Raw genomic sequence first — 15,100 nt, forward strand, 5'->3', positions numbered from 1 at the left:
AGTTGACGGTGACGATCTTGAGTTAGTAGAGGAGTTCTGCTTCCTTGGCACGATCGTAACTTCGGACAAGAACGTAAGCAGCGAAATCCGAAGGCGCATTGTTCCGGGGAATCGTGCCTGCTCCTGAGGTTCAAAAGACTCCTACAACGCACGAAATGTGCCATATATTGCACACAGATACGGCCGGTAGTCCTTTACGGGCACGAGTCCTGGACTATGCTGGCGGAGGACTCCAAAGCACTCGCCATTTTCGAGCGTTCGAGTGCTCGGGACTTTCTTTGGCGTGTGGAGAAGGAGGATGAATCACGAGCTAGTTGAGCTGTTCGGCGATGCAGACATCCTGACGGTTGCCAAAGCCGGATACTCTGGTTAGGGCACGTGATGAGGATGCCGGACTTATGCCCAGCGACCCGTTCGGCACGAGGCGTAGAGGAGGGCAGCGAGCTCGTTGGCTGGACCAAGCGGAGTCAGACCTGATGGAGGAGGAGGGCAGCTATGGACCGAGTCTCCTGGATACGGATTGGACACCAGGCCTTGTCTCTTAGGCGTGCTCCATAGGAACAGGCCATCCCATCCCATGACCATGCAGATTTTTTTCCTATCTTGTTTTTGGATTTCTTCTGTCCATAAATTTCATAAAATCTGGTCATTCACTGAAATTCTCAATTTAAATAAAATTGAAGATTTTATTTGCCATCCTACCATGTACGATGATCTTAAAAGAATGTGTCAGTTTGCTTCTCCGACGTTTGATTTCTACCAAAAACCAATACATTCTATCTCATTGCAAAAAGGGATAAGCCATGCAACAAGTATCACCCTCGAAATCCTTAATTTGCTTGGACACCATACATATGCCAACTGAAATTCAGCACTCTCGCCATTATCTCATTACACTCGCAGCATAAAAAAGGCCCCCATCGACAAATAAAAAACTCACTCACACCCTGTGTGTGTGTGAACCATCTTGCACGGCCTGACAGTTTCCGATACAGCCGGCATCAGATTAAAACAGAATCAAATTGAAATAAATTAAATTGGCACCCAGGATTGAATGAAGCCCGGAAGGCGGCGTCCTGTATTCTCATTAAAAAGGTGCGTTTAATTGAAATTACTCCATTAATTACTCAAAAATCCATCCTGCCGAATGTGTAGCACCGAAAGCCGAGCGCTGCGGGAAGGAAGCGTGAAGGGAATTTGTCAGCCAGTGACAATGGCTCGGATATGGGACGCGACTGTACCGTAATTCCTGGGTTCATGATGGAGCATGGTGGCTCTGCTTCGCTTCAGCAACATAATTAAACATGCAGCATGGAAGCGCCATTCGTACGCTGTGTGGCAGTGTGAAATCTGCGATTTGTCACCGCTGCTTTCCGCCCCCTTCTGCCAAACAAACGGAGCTATTTGCGAAACGACACATGAACACAGCATTTCTAATTGATATTTTCAAGATGCCGTTTGAGTAATGGTGGTTTCGGTGTGGTGAGCAGCTGCTGACTTCAAACATATTTTACGATTAATTTATAATATGATTAGATAGGGAAGCGGGCAGATAATTTGCGTTCATTTTTATTCATGCTTGCATGTCTTTATTGAAAGCTTGCTAGGTTTTTTATACTCGTTTAGGTAACGCTAGGTAACGCTTAGGTAACGAGCTCTTAGGGTCATGCCTGCCATTTCTGGCTTACTAGACTGATTGATACCGCATAGTTGGAAAGTTAGTCGTGGGGTGGAACGGCCCAGATGAGTTTTGAACCCCGGTCCTGCCGTGTGAATACCGGCCCCGTTGTCGTATCTACCACCGGGAACGTCCCTCGACAAAGATTAAATTGTTTTTTATTTATAAAATTATTGATCTAATCATAGCTCTAAATTATTATACTCTTGTCTCTTGTCTCTTATACGTTGTCTGTTGAAATGAGTAGCTTTGTTGTCACCTTTCACAAAATTATTTTTTTTAAGATAATTCAAAGCGTACATTACACATTCTGTCTTGAGAGCTTTTTGGTCGCTAAAATCCTCAAAAAATGTATTTAAGAAAAAAAATCTAACTTTATCTGACAACAGCAATATTGTAATTTCAGCACTCAAGCAATACTTATACCGACTAGAGAAATAGGTTTAGCAAACCTTTTTTTTCCACTACTGTTAACATCTACTGCAAACGCAACGCTGATCGCTTGACAGCCGGCGCATGGATGTACGCAGCCGTTAGAGTTTACGTACGCAGCCTAATAATCACGAAAACGATAACCGATGAGCCGGACGATTGTTCGTGCAAGATCTACTAAAAAAGGTGTATAATCAAGCGAAAATTACGCCTATCTGAAAGACGTTTTTTCTTTAGTTATTCGTAATTCAACTACCAAGCCAAGAAAGATTCAATATTTCCCCCTTAGCAAACCCTTCAGTGATTTTATTCTGTATTGGTGTACCTTAAATGGGCTCGTTCCGGGTATTATTGAGATGACAAAAACCACCGCTATTCCCTCAATCGACAAGCGCGCACACCCACACAGTGAACGTAACAATACCCCAACACAAAGCCACGTCACCGGGTAGGCCAGGTTGGCATAAGGCCAAGGCTAACTGTAACCGATAACCGGTGGCAGTGTGATCACTCCTGAAGGAAAACAGGGCCGGGAAAACCTTGAATGAAGAAAAAGTGAATTCTCAACTTTAGCCCGGAGAAAACTCGGAAGGAACGGGGGGTTTGGGAGGTGCGTGGTTGGGGCCATTTTGGGCCGATTTACTCACCGTGTTTTCTCGTACTGCTGGTGGTGCGAGAAATTTAACAAATTTGTCCAATGAAAGTTCCAGCTCACTCCCCAGATCCTCGAATAAAATGGCCGACATCGCCGTCCCGGAGGTAGTGGCAGCGGACGTGGGCGGTCGGCCGGGTTGACGACAACTTTCGTCGATGACAAAGGATCGCGCTTATGTAATGCCGTTGCGTTGACTTATGCTTTTCGAACGTATTTTATTTCACTCCAAACCAGCGTCCCCCACACCACGGGGCATTCCACGGTTGATTGAAACATTTTTCCACTTCACGTTTTTTCCCCCCCCCTGTAGACGGTGTCGGGTGTATAGCTTGTGTTGGGGGAGGCTTTGGGAGGAAAAAGCTATTAAAACGCTGAAGTGTAGGACAAAGACTGAATAGGAGAGAAAGAGAGCGTGCGATTGAGAACCTCCACCATTACTAGCAACGATGGCTTTCCCTCCATGGGACGTCATCCGGGCAGTGGTGCTAGCGGCCATTTTCCACCGGCTGAAGTTTCCTATTTCCTGCTGGTACGAGCTTGGCGAGCTTGTGTACGCTGTCCCTGTGTGCAGGCTATTGTCTCAATTTACTTGACGGTAACGAGAATGGAACGCGGGAAAACCCAAAGCAAGAGAGAGAAAAAAAGCCCTCGATTCCTGCCCGGAATCCAATCCGTTCGGCATGCCGATACCGATCTCGTGCGGGAACAAAAAAAGAAATCCGGATGGAAACCCAAGAAGAAATAAAAACCCCGACCTCCTTCGCCAGGATCGACGGCCCGCCGCAACACTAGCTGCAGCGAGCGGGTTTTTCTTGTCTGTTTTCGTGTACAGTTCGGTCGACCCAACGCAGGGAAAACACACTTGCTTAGTTTCACTTTAACAAGTGTCATCTCGGCGGTTCGGCGGCCACTCAATGTTTCTCCCGGCCAAGCATGCGGCCAGCGGTCGGTGGAAAGGGATAGGATTTACGGTGTCACCACCGGTGCGAGAGGACAACGAACGGTGGAGGACCCTTTTTTCCTTGTTAACTCGATGTCTGACAGTTCCTCGTGTCCTTTTTTCTTTTTTCGTTGGTCCCTTTTTGATTGGGGAATGAAATTAATCTGATGATGGTGACAGAAGAGGGTCTCTTCACCGTAGGGACACTCTGCTAGTGCATCCCGATGCTAATGCCAATCGATGCCGAAGGGTGGCCTACTTTCGGAGCTGCGAACCGAGGCCGAGTATGGTAGGAAATAAAACCATCTGCCTTGCTCCCCATTCGCCGCCCGGGCAGCCCGTTGGGGAGTTTATCCGCTAATCATCAGTTTGCAATCAGTCCTTCGAGATTAGCTGGCACATACACCACCATTACCAGGCCAGCGGTAAAGAAGAGAGCGAAGCGAACAGACTTCTGCAGCCTTTGCCAGTTGAACACCCTGGAGAATGTGTGTGTGTGTGTGTGTGTGTTTTATCGCAAATTCCACGCCTAATCAACTGATCGGCTCCCGGCATTGAGTACCCATTGGAATTCACTTAGGCGTTTCTGTGATTTCGAATGGCAATCGGGGACGATCATTTCAGGGCACGGAACGATGGTGTTCGTATGGTCTCATTAGCGCGCCGCTGACTGTTGGGCCAGACTGTATGCACATGGGCCGAAACGAAATGTGAAAATTATTATGGCCTCCATCTCCCCAGTACTGGGGTCGCTAAAGCGCGTGCGAACGGCTAATTGGGAAAGTTTGGTGGCGGTTAACGGTGCGAGGTTAATCCCTGGTGCTGGTGATGTGTGCGAAATGTGGTAAATGATTTTTGCTTCCGACATGAGGCGGGTGTTCGTTTTTTCGTTTTTTTTTTCTTGAAGAATTACATCGGTTTGGCATTACGAAACAGACGCGTTTCGTGTAAGATGTCTAAAAACAAAGTAGAAGTATTAGTAACGAAGATGTCGTTGTATCACAATTAACACTTGGACAAAAAAGGCTTGCATCAACGTTCGAGTTCCATGGCTTGGCCTAATTGTGTTCTACACGGGCAGAAAACGACCCTTCGGGATAGCGGCATAACTTAAGTATTCAAGTATACTAACATAATTTTCCCATAGAGGGAGCCACTGTACAATTGTTGACACCTAGAGTAAATAAGTAAACTTTAAGGTTTTAATATAAGGACAACCTGTGTTAAACATATTGCTGGTTCTGACTAATTACTATAACTTCAGAATGTTCAAACAGTGTTATTACTTTTTTTGCAGAGTCAACGATTGCTTGCTGATCGCCCAAAACATACACAAAGAGCTAACCTTGAGTTTAAAATATCATTTAAGTACTGTTTATCAGAACAGAAAGTCTCTACAAAATGGTCCTCAAGTCCTCCAGTCGAGATCTAAGGATTGCGCGTGTTAGCGGAACTGCGACATCGAATTTTTAAGAAGTTGAGAAAGACGAAAGCTTCTATCTTCTACGACGGTCAGGCTAAGAGTGATTTTGTTTCTAAAGTGTTTCGGTTTGGTTGGAGGATAGGGATGGAAAGTATATAAGGAGAAGGTATTATGTAAAGGATCGTTCGGATCATAAAACATCAGGTACGTAAGGGATCGCTATCTTTATGATCTTCATCCGTTGCAATCGGTCTGCTCTCCGGGTAGGACAGGATATGCCTGGCGGCATGGTGATTTCGGTCCGTCTGCTATCGCTCGAACGGATGTTTTTTTTTTTGGATCTCGTTCAGACACGTTAACTAGCACTTGCCAAAAATGATCTCTACGAAGATTTAGCGCTATCCGTAACGTTCTAAGTTCGATTCGATAATCGAAAAAAGAAAAGTAAAAAATACGGTAATGCTTCTAGCTTACTTCAATTGATAACATAACTACGAATGATAAACCTATGCTTTGACTAAGGTGCGTCCAGTATTGATGCTTCCAATAGCCACACAGGTAAATTTATTTCATGGAACTCTTTCTAGATTAATCCCAAGATTATAACGATTAAGTTGCGAGCCAAGCCAGGCCAGAAAATAATAAGCTCTCGACTGACCTTAAGATATGTGGCTGGGTTGCGTTCAAAGGTTAGAAGATGGACGTGAAGATGGAATGGACTTCATTCCTTTATGAAGGCAGACTACTCTGAACTGATCAACAAGTTGTTCTACAATAATGTTAAAACGGGCTGTTTGTGGTCCTGTAGCATTCCTTACCTTATTTCGTAGGATTCTTTTACATTGGCCTATGCTGCAATACAAGCCAAAAATCGTCCGGCAGTCCTTGTTGCACCACTGCCTCTGAGAAGCATGTTCAGGATTCTTGCGTTGTTTTAAGAATTTTTTTGAAAAAAATGGGAAATTTTGTGGATAAAATTAATAAAAATTGTAGTTGATTTCAACCATAATAAGCCATACTAATTTTCATTTTCTATCGTGGCTTTGAACATTATTTCCAACATTATATGTTGGGAAACTCTTGAAAAACTATGTCCAGCGTTAACCATGGGCCAATTTTCTGGATTCCGTTTTGAGCGCACGTAGCAAGCATGAAGGTATGCAGCTACTAACTTTGGAATTAATTTCGTTCGCCGTTAGGAAATAGTTACGCTTCTTAGTCTTGGCCGCCCAATTAACTGGAGCATCCCAAAAATTTTGAATCTTTCGTAGGGGATGGCTGGTGATTCAAAATTTAACATTACATACCTGAAGGGGTACGTGCACGTGGAGTAATTGGTTGAGATTAAAATTCAAACTTCGTGCTGAATAATATTAGTCTTTGCATCTAGCACCTCACCATATAACAGTTAAAGCAGTTTTTCCCTCTATAAGTATCATTTATGTGATTGTTAATGACTTCTGCTGAAAATGCTTCCTACCTATACTCATGCTATTTTGTACATCTACCACAAGCTCGTTTCACTGTTCATTCCACGTTATCAGAACGAAATTAAAATAAAATTCAATGACACAAATTAACACGAAAGCTGCGTCAGTGCATCGATACTTTTCGATGAATTTTTAAACTGCCACATTATCCTCCCTTACCCGATGGAGAAGCACTACAGTCTAGTTCCTTTTTAAAGGAACGAAAACAACCACACACGAGCAGCAATCAATGAAAGGCATTCCGTTTTTCTCGGAACCATCCGGGTCCGGTCCGTTCGATCCGTGAATTCAATAACATCCCACGCGCGCGCTCTCCGAATGAATGAATGCCATTAAGTGCCTGCCTCATTAAAACACTATCACCCGGCCGGGAATCTACTGGGCAAATGGAGGGGAGGGGTTGGAAAATGAAAATTTTCAATCTCTCATTTTGCCCACCGGTGTCCGTCCCGAAATGCTCCTTTCATTAACCTAATTAATCTCTGCCCTGTCACACAATTTATTATCCCCGTCTGGCGTGAGCCGAAAGAAGAGGTCCCTTGCCTATCAAAACATTATCCCGACCGGACCAAGAAAAAGCACCATTTAATTGCGATTGCTGTACCGACCGCGCTGCAAGGCCGGCTGGCACGATTGGAATTGATCGACGTGCCAGTACACCTGACAATTGGTTTGTCCTTCAGCAAAAGTGCAGCTGGACTTTACTCCATCAAGATCGAATTCTACGAATCCGTATCGGTACCGAGGGAAACCGGGACATTTTTAATACCCAACACAGCCAGCAGCAAGCACAGCAACCATTTTCCACGCCCGAAATAGAACGTGACACGGGACGTGATGAAACGGCGTAGCAAAGCGTCATAACAGACATTGGTTGTTTAAGGGGTTGGGGAATTGTTAATTCCTCTGCCACCTCTGCCCGAGCAAACACTGATGAAGGTTGTGGGTTAAAATTGTCCACTTTGTTTGCACTTTGTCCCGCTATTTGTAGCAAGATTTTTCCAGAGAAATTATTTATTAATAGGTTGCGCTTAGTAACACCTACCCATGAATTTGTTTTGTCGTTGTTTTTATTGGATTTAAAGGGGTGGAGCTTTTTGCTTTGTGTTTTTTATTTATCTGAACAGTTTTAATTATTTTTTATACTTATAATTTTGCTACAATATCTTCTCAATATGTCATGTTTTTTACATTCATTCATAACAGTAATTTCCTTGTATTTTGTTAGCTTTCAGCCACTAACTTCGACTGCATCATTGTTTTTTTTTAATTATAAGGAATGTTATTTTATTATGATTTTTATGTTTGTCTTTCACTGATCGGTAACCTTTATAATTTTTTTATGTTTTACTTCTTTACGTTTCAGAATGACGCTCCGTGATCGTATTGTTTTGTATGTTGCTTTATTGATTTATTTAATTTTTCTTTTTTATTTCAATTTACTTAAGAACTCATTATTTCTTGTTTGCATTAAAATCATATTCTGTTTCACATTCTGTTAATTTATTTCTAACAATTTATTACACTTTAACACTGTTTTACATTTGACCCAAAAATCACCTATTGTTAGCTTAATTTGTATGAATATTTACATTTTTGCGATTGGATAATTGTAGTATTATGATGTGATTTGTTCTGCGTGCAATGATAGAGAAGGTTTTTTCTTTATCTTTGTTTTATCATCATTCAGGGTAATTTTTCAATTTATGATTTTTATTTAAATTTTTTTATAGATTTTTATGGATGTTTTGAATTATTCCATGAGCTATACCATTTGAAAATATGTATTGAAGTTATTCAATTTTTATCAAATTTAAGTTTCTAATGAATAATTTCTTTATCAGTCTTATTATCTGGTTTGTTTTGATAAATTTACTAAATAGTTGATTAGTCGACAACAGGTTTTGTTTTTCATTCAAAAAAAAAATCAATTGTTCTAAAGAGTTAAGATATATTTTTTTAACAAAATAAGGGATATTTTTTGCTATATTTTTTATGATAATTTTTGTAACTTTATTTTTTTGTAACTTTTTTAAATAACTTATTTGCTAAATTAAAAACCGTACAAAAATGCTACAATATGTCATGCAGAAAATATCACTAAAATAAATTATAACGATATCCCTCTCTTTCTGTCTCTTTCCAGAGCCGTAGCAAAATCAGTGTTACTAACGAAACCCAACAAAAAACAAAATGTCCTAAAAGCCACGACCGACGCTTAAATCATAACCGAAACCCACCGAATCAGTGCTTCACCGAGCCAGTATTTGCCAACTTGCCGTAACGTCTTGCCGCGCATTTAACCTCATTCTTCAACCCGCTTTTAGCTCGTCCTAGCACCTTCTAACGACCGATGAGGCTTGTGTGTCTGGCCGTGTCCTATAAGTTTATGTAATAACCATACGCGTGTGTTTGCGTAAGGTGTGTGCGTGTGTATGTGTGCTGTATGCTTTCTTGTGGTGCAAGGATAAAGTGAAATGCATATTTACCATCCGGTTGCGTCCTGTGTAATGCGAGGTGTAATTGAGCAAACAATTAAATCGCACCACCGCCAGGAAGTGACAGTGAGCAACAGAAACTTTTGCCAACCGTGAAAGGGAAGCCTGTTTTCAGTAAGGAAGTTGGCCCGCAAAAAAAACGGGTTAGAGGTGTGCAATTAAGGAAAGCAGTTTGAGGAAGCGACGGCGGAAAGTGGATGCTTTCACGTGGATCACGCTAAGCTGTTGAAAAGCGTCGGCGAAGCGAGAAAGAAGAATAAATCATACCCTCGCCAAAACCCTCGCATAAAACACCCACCAGAGGGCCGTTCGTCGCTTTTTCCTGCTGAGCGATAAAGGAACATGCGCTCGAACGGAACGTCAGATCAGCTACTAGACATCCCGTGGACATGAGTGTAAGTAGTACGCACCGAGGGGCCGATGACGCTACACTCTAAAGAAAGCTCCATTTATATTTTGTACACCTTCATTTTACAGACGGTTAAGCTTGGAGTTTGCTACTTTCTTTGGAATTAAATTGTGCTCCAAAAAATATTCATTGTGATGCCCTGCTGCTGCCTCCTTTCTTTCCCTTCTCTTCGTAATTGCTTTTTCTCGCTCAAAATGGAGGCAAATTAATTGGGTTCACAGTGCACCCGAATAAATGATGAAAAGTTAAAGCAGTCTATCAAAAAACTTTCTTTTTCCCCGGTGTTGTGTGTGGCTCTGCCTGGTGACAGCATTGTCGTACGCAGCCACCCGATTCGCTTTGCTAACGTACGCAGCCAACTGTTTCGCTTGCTTTGATCAAATGTTCGCTCGACTCCCGCCGGTGCGACAACAACACGAAACGGTGGCTGAAAATGTTTTCAAATAAATTATACTCTACGTCTTAGCTTCGCGCTATGCTCTGCTCTTTGGTACGGGAGGTTTCCCTTGCCTCGCCGGTTCAAATAGCTTCAAATCAGCGCCGGTAACACTGACGGCAGCTTCGTGAAGTGGAAAAATGTGTCACATTTGGTGCACACCGCTGCTGCTGCCTCTACCATCCCGGCGCGTCGTGCGCGTCGTTAAAATTTAGATTCTATCTTACCACATAAAGAAGGCCGTAAAGTTACCGACTTGCAGTAGGGTGGGGACAAACCGTTTTCGATTTCTTCCCATGACGTTTAATTTTCTTTCAAGTGTACACATTTTACGATCCGCTTTGTGAATCGTTTCTTTTTTTCATAAGGAGGAGGTGATTGAGGTTTTTTATAACTGTTTTGAACGTTTTATGCAGTTGCTTTTAAAATCTCGGAAAGCATTCAAGGAATATAAACGATTTTTGTCTAACTTTTTGTAGCTTCCATCAAGGCAATGAAATTGTATGCTCTACTAAGCACCTTTGTGCCAATGGAAGTATGATTCGCTAATGATAGGTAATTAAGTTTATTTGTACTAAAACTTTGATAACAGCAGTTTGGGCAGTTATTTTAATTTTTTATTATCTTCACTATTTACCTGCTTACGTATTTATGTCCTAAAAATATTTAAAGGTTTCCTAGAAAGTTCAGAACACCCTAACTGCTCGATTTACATCTAAATCTAAGTCAGAGTTAACCAGCATCACAATTTACAAAAAATCGAAATCGATTGTTAATAACATTTAAAATTTGATTAAAAACAAAATGTTTGCTTCGTCCTCATGAATCGTTTGAGCCTAACTAACATCATGGGATCTTCAGCGATCGATCACAATTAGCTGCAACGTGATGGTTGAGAAATAGGGCTCAATTTTGGAGAGGAAAAATTGGTGCATAGATTTCTCAGTGACAGAAGAATGCAGTATCTGTAACTCACTATCTATTGAATATTCTTAAAGTTTAGCTATTAACACCAGTCCAAACCAGACCATCTCTTGGCTTCAAAGCAATAGTCCCCAAGAAGTTGGAATCTAGTTTTGCAATCCAACTAAAGTAACCAGGGCCAATTAAGTGATGTAACTGCATTGCGACTCATTCCACGTTTGGTTCGATTACTGCCGATATGAGACATTAGTGATGTATGAGGTAACTCTTTTGCTAGAGAAAAATGTAACTGGTCTTGCAAGAGTACGGCCTACTCCGTGGATTTTAGATGAGAAAGGAAGGGGAAGGTGATAAGAACCCTTGGTGGCAATAGGGATCTTATACTGGAAAGAGCACAATAGCGATCGTTGAACCTTATCGATATGGGGGGAGGGATTTTTAAGGTCCACGTTTAAGGTGGTCACGCCGGGGAAGGCTTGAGTAAGGGAAGAAAGGAAGGTCACACTAAACACACCGGAGAACGAGAAGGTCGGAATGCCGAAATATGGCTTCAACCCGATTCTTTAGTTGAATGGTTTAGAAAGGTTAAAATTAAATGTCTACAGCTTTCCTAATCGCAATTATCGAATATCTGATGTTTACGACAAATACACATATTTCCTATTGCCTACCATCAGGCGTATTAGGATAAATATTAGTCAAGTAACACATTTGGCTACACTTTGCATAACGATCAGGCGCAAACCTTTTCCTTTATCATACAAACTGAACAGCTCTCTTACTTTTAAGTGTTGAGGTCTGTTGGTATCTCCACGCTCGCTGACGATGCGATAAATTCGAAGAGTAAGAAGCACTACCTAGTGAGTACAGAGTTATTTTGTAAAGATAGAGGTACCTATCTGAGTAAAATATTCAAAACAGTTGAGATCTCGAATCTATTTTGTGCCCATTATTCACAGTGCTCATATTGAGGTCAGGGTACCCTGTGACTTCACAGTGAGGGCTGTGTTTCATAATAAGAACAAAGTAAGGGTGAACATTTTTGGAGAATGCTGTGCTACACTTAAAAAAGAGCCTTTTTTTAAGAGAGTTTATTGAGAAATGGCCTCAAGGTAGCTCTTGAGCTACCCTACAACATTAGATCATTAAAGTATTTTAAAAACGGTCTCTTCCATTAAACTTAAATTAAAATTTGAATTTGCTTATCTCATTTAAACATTTGTAATTTAAAGAATTTGCCTGTGAATTTTTGCCACAGCTCATAGAATATTTAACAGATCCAAACTCGATTTACAAACTAGATTTGCCATCTCTCATCCACTTCAAGATGATTTGCAACTTGCGCCCACAGCTTCTTTCTAGAACAAGACAAGGAATGAGCATTTTACATTTACGAGTCGCAGTTTATTGGACTTTGCATTCGGTAACAAAGAAAACACCGCAATGAATAAGCATTAAATTTGAAGCCAGCACAGCAAAGGACACACACACACAACTGACCTTTAAAACTGGTCCATTTCCCTGCGCCAGAACAGCATCTTTAATGTCAAGGATCACAAGCTCGCTGTTGCGTCCCATAAATGCTCGAGAAATGAAGCGACTGTACAAGAAAAAGCAGTGAACAACAAGACAATACACACTGTACGGAACAATTTTCCCAGCTCTACCGGACCGGCCGTCCTAATTTGTCCTCAGCAAACTGCTTTCTCGGTCTTTTTCATCGCCATGCTTTTGCGCTCCTTTTTTTTCGTCTCGCGTAACTGGGATTTCTTAACGGTTCGGTCATCTGGGGAGCATTAATTGTGTGACCGCTGTTGCGCCTAAATCGGATTTGACCCCCCTCTTCCTTGCATGCCCGGCCATTTTCCTCGCCTCGCTGGAGAATTAACATTCTGCGGTCAAATGCGTACGACCGTGGAATGCATAATTTATGCCCAAAAATTCACTTTTGCGCTGATGCGTTTTGTAAATAATGTAAAGCAGGCGGAATGTATGGGTGAGGCGATAGGGAGTGTGGTATAGCTGTGTGTGTGTGAGTAGGAAACAAAAATAAACAACCACCACACCCTTGCAAAGTGCTTTTCGGTGTAGAGCATAGAGCAAAGGACAATAGATTACTGTTCTACCTTTTTTCTCTCCCTCTCTCTCTCTCTCTCTCTCTTTCTCTCTCTCTCTCTCGCTCTATGCTACTATTCCTGCTTCAACAATAAACATAAATCAAACAGTTCTGTTTGGAAGTTTGTTCTAGCTGAGAAGCTTTGCGTGGAATAGTGTTCCAGCAATAATGTGATATAAAGCATTACCAAACGAGCTCACAAGAGCTTTTTTCCGATTTAAAAAAATGGGATCAAATATTGGTAAATTACTTTATTTGCTTCTGTTTTTGTATTTAGCTAAATATTGCACATTTTTTATCAAAATTTAAATTCTTAAAAATTGTTTGAAATTGTTAAACACGATTGTCTTTTTTCTACAGTTCTATGCCATATTCAGAGCAACACGTTTTTTTCTGGTCTCAATTTTTTACCCGGAACTACCTACCGCAACGATCCATTCCTAACTTGGCGTACCACTCAATTACATACACTCCTCACGCAGCCATCGTGCTCGTCCCACCGGAAGGACATAACGCAAAATCAAACAACAAAATGTTTCATGCTTCCGGCTCCTTTTTTTTTTTGCACGGTCCCACTTCCACCGGATCGGTTGGTGCTGCGATCACGCCCGTGGCAGCTCCTACCGAACGCGCCAATCTGACAGCGGTGTCCCATGTAAACAAAATTATCAGGATTACAATTTCCGAACAAAAACTGAACAAAACTGGAAGCTCGCAACGGTGCGGTAGAACGTGGCATTGTTAGTATCTTGTTCTGCTGAATTTTACATGGAAATTGTGTAGAGATATAAAACCGACAAAATGAGCAGCAAAAAAAGGGGGGGAGCGGAACGAAACAAACCAGTCAAAGAGATTCACTCTCCAAGGACACCTACCGGTTTGGTTACAATAAGCGAAAAAAAAACGGTTCCCGTTCACAATGGAAAACCGATTTTCGATGTTCTGCTACCGTTTTGTAGCGATTCATCAGGTGTGTGTGTGGGCATCGAATTCTGGTGCCATTTTGTTGCTGTCACAGCCGTGCGGTGGGTGGCTTGCATCCCTCTGTCAGCCTTCAGTTCAATGATTAATTTTCTGTAGAATTTTAGGATGCAGCGAGATGGAAATTTTCATGTTCTTTTTCGGAGACGGGGTAAATGATTTTCATCACACAAGGGAGACGGTTTTCCACGAAACAAAGCGTTGCGCTTGCTGTTTGTTGGAAACAGATGTCCAAAAGGATGAACGGGCAAACATTCATGACAAATGCTTCTCGCCTTTTTTTCGTCTGGTGGATGGGGTTTGTAAACCAGGAAAAACTGGACATGTCACAAGCAAACACTCCACTCCACTACCGTATGATCCATTAGTGTCATTTTAGAAAGATTAATGAATGTGGGTAGGCTCTTCACTTGATAGACCTTGGCGGTGTTGTTGGTTATCAAATTCTAGTTTTTGGTTACCCATTTCTGGAGGCTCGGACTTGGAAAAATCTCAAAGCAAATGTAACGCTTAGCTCAAGTTTTGTCCATGCAAACAAGCAACAGTCCAGGGTTGTAAAACCCCTTCGCTCTGTCATACGGCCATTACAATTTTGTGTTCTCTAAAACCTCTCCATAATTCGAAGAAGTCTGAGTCTTGAGTCCTGCATCCTTCAAAGCAGTACATGAACACTTGTAGAACCTAGTTAGAAGAGCTTCATGGGCAAAAATAAAATAAAATAGAAAATAAGTATAAACAACTTGTTAACTAACTTTGGAGGGCAAAAGGTTTGTCTTGCGGCTCCCTAATGAGAGTAACTAATCAAGATACTAAACATCGTTTGAAGACACTAAGAAATACATAATATCATTCGAGACCTGGGGCGGTCCGGTGGCGATAACGGTGCCGGTCTTCACAAGGCAGGACCGGGGTTCAAATCCCATCTAGTCTGCCTTACCGTACGTAGCACTTGACTACCGCGCTAGGGGTTAAATCAAGTCACTGAGGGCCAGAAATAGCAGGCCGAGAAGGTATTGGTGCCAAAGGAGGGAAGGATTCGAGACATACGATAAGCTTAAAATTTCGAACAGCAATGAAGCGCTTCTATCTGAACGAACCACGTCTACAAACGAGACTGA

The 15,100-nt window shown here is 41.9% G+C and overlaps 1 protein-coding gene across 6 annotated transcripts in view; it reads left to right on the forward strand.

Moving 5' to 3' along the window:
- Positions 1 to 15,100, forward strand: part of LOC118511266 (probable G-protein coupled receptor CG31760) — a 61,949-nt gene that overhangs the window by 6,968 nt on the left and 39,881 nt on the right. For 5 of the 6 annotated variants that reach the window (XM_036054136.1, XM_036054140.1, XM_036054138.1 and 2 more), the window contains exon 3: positions 8,765 to 9,511. The gene's annotated coding sequence lies outside the window, so the exon portion shown is untranslated. The remainder of the gene's footprint in view (positions 1 to 8,764; positions 9,512 to 15,100) is intronic. The other variant, XM_036054139.1, reaches the window with a different exon arrangement.

Source organism: Anopheles stephensi, chromosome 3 (genome assembly GCF_013141755.1).
Source record: "Anopheles stephensi strain Indian chromosome 3, UCI_ANSTEP_V1.0, whole genome shotgun sequence".
Taxonomy (NCBI): domain Eukaryota; kingdom Metazoa; phylum Arthropoda; class Insecta; order Diptera; family Culicidae; genus Anopheles; species Anopheles stephensi.